The 2,358-nt window shown below is 37.6% G+C and overlaps 1 pseudogene; it reads left to right on the top strand.

Annotated features, from left to right (window-relative positions):
* Positions 1–637: 637 nt before the first annotated feature.
* LOC124084221 (cytochrome c oxidase subunit 7A2, mitochondrial-like) lies at positions 638–884 on the top strand (annotated as a pseudogene).
* Positions 885–2,358: the final 1,474 nt, after the last annotated feature.

Below are 2,358 nucleotides of genomic sequence, written 5' to 3'. Positions count from 1 at the left end.
TTTCCCTACAAATGCCATGATCTTGTTATTTTTTAGTGCTAAGTAATATTCCATTGTGTATAAATGCTACATTTTTTTATCCATTCATCTATTGAAGGGCATCTAGATTGGTTTCACAGTCTAGATATTGTGAATTGTGCTGCTATAAACATTGATGTGGCTGTGTCCCTGTAGTATGCTCTTTTTAGGTCTTTTGGGTATAGTCCAAGAAGGGGAATAGCTGGGTCAAATGGTGGTCCCATTCCCAGCTTTCTAAGGGATCTCCATACTGCTTTCCAAATTGGCTGCACCAATTTGCAGTCACACCAGCAATGTATGAGCGTATCTTTTTCCCCACATCCTCGCCAGCACTTGTTGTTGCTTTTCTTTTGCAGTGCTGAGGACCAAACCCAGAGTCTCAACACATGCTAGGCATGTGCTCTGCTACTGAGCTACACTCCAGCCCCATTCCTTTATCTTCAGTTGTAAAGTATTTGTTCAAGTATTTTTAATTGAGTTCTTTTCCATTTTTCTTTCTTTTAATTAAACACTAACTTTGAGATAACTGTACATTCATATGCAATTATAAAAAACAATACAGAGGGGGATGTTGTGATTTTCATTCTTGGTGTTTAGTTGTTGCAGTTGTTGGGGCAAGATGCTGCAAAATCTGCCAGGTTTTCCTCAGATTGCCCAAAGGACCATCAGCATGGTTTCACACAGGCACTTTGAAAATAAATTTCCAGAGAAACAAAAGCTGTTTCAGGATGATAATGAAACTTCAGTGCACCTAAAGGATGGGGTAGCTGATGCCCTGCTATATAGAGCTATCATGAGTCTTAACAGTTGGTGGAACAGCATATGTTATATATCAGTTGGCTGTAGATTCATTTCCCAAGAAGTAGAATTGACTACAGTCATCTCAGCAATCATTGGTTTAGTTTAATTCAGCTCTCTATGGACCAGTAATCAGATAAATAACTGAGCTCTTCTTTGGGGATCAATATTTATTGACTTGTACTAACTGCCCACAATAAAGCAGGTTTACCATGAAGGAAAAAAAAAGAAACTATACAGAGGGTCTCATGGATCCTTTGCCTAATTTCTCCCAATGGCAAAATCTTGCAAAACTGAACTCTAATATCACAACCCAAGATATTAAAATTGATACAGTCAAAATATATTATGTTTACATCATCACAAATATCCCACATTTCTACACCCATCTACCTCTCACCATAGCCCTCTAATCAAGTCACTTGAATCACTAAAACAGAAAGTTATGGTCCTTCAACCACATTGGACTTGAGTAAATTTACAGATTTAAAGCTCCTTTGATAAAAGTGAGACCTTGTCCCTTTGAGGAAAGACCTCATGACACCGCCAATATTTATTCTCGTAATCTTTCTCCCAGCTTTTCCCAACAGGACCAAGAGCCATTGCCAGAGTGACTATTCACAAGAAGGGCACTGGCTTTGAACTGAAACTGATTCCAGGATACACAAAGTATGGTCCACCACTAGATGATCACTAGTTTTTAACTCAGTCCATTTCACAGTGGGTCCAGTGGGTCTCTGAAGCCATCCAGTGGTTATTTCCCCAATTCCTGAAGGCACAATTGAAATAGATGTACTCAGATTGACAAAATCCCACATTGGATATACATCCTACTTCAAACCTATTAGAATGGCTTAAACCAAAAAGAAATTGAAAACATATAACCACACAAAAACATGTATAGGATGCTTACAGCAGCTTTATTCATCATTGCCAAAACTCTGAAGAAACCAAAATATTCTTTAGTAGATGAATGGATAAACTGTGGTACATTCCATAAATAGGTTGTTACTCAGTGTTAAAAATAAATGAGCTATGAAATTATGAAAAGACCAAAAGGAAACCTAAATTCATCTTTTTTAAAAAAATTTTAAGTTGTAGGTGGACACAATACCTTTATTTTATTTATTTATTTTTATGTGGTACTGAGGATTAAACCCAGTGCCTCACATGTGCTAGGCAAGCACTCTACAACTGAGCTACAAGTCCCTTAAATGCATCTTAACTAAGTGAAAGAAACCAAACTTAAAAAGATACCTACTATATGCTTCAAACTATAGGGCATTCTAGAAAAGACAAAACTCTACAGACAGGAAAATGGTTGGTAGTTGCCCCAGTTGTTTGGAGCAAGAGGAGGTCAAAAATAGAACAGGGCTTTTTTTCCCAGCTTAGATTGAACCCAAGCCCTTACACACTAGGCAAGCTCTAAGTTACATCACTTTTTACATCTAAGTTACATCTTTTTTTTTGAGATAGGGACTCAACAAGTTGCCCATGATAGCCTTGAACTTGTCATGCTCCATCCTTAGCTTCCTAAATTGC

The sequence above is a fragment of the Marmota monax genome, unplaced genomic scaffold (assembly GCF_021218885.2).
Source record: "Marmota monax isolate L192 unplaced genomic scaffold, Marmota_monax_Labrador192_F-V1.1 WCK01_AAM20220418_F8-fsc00022, whole genome shotgun sequence".
NCBI lineage: Eukaryota > Metazoa > Chordata > Mammalia > Rodentia > Sciuridae > Marmota > Marmota monax.
The sequence above is the reverse complement of the archived record's forward strand: the minus strand, read 5'-3'. Positions and strand labels throughout refer to the sequence as shown.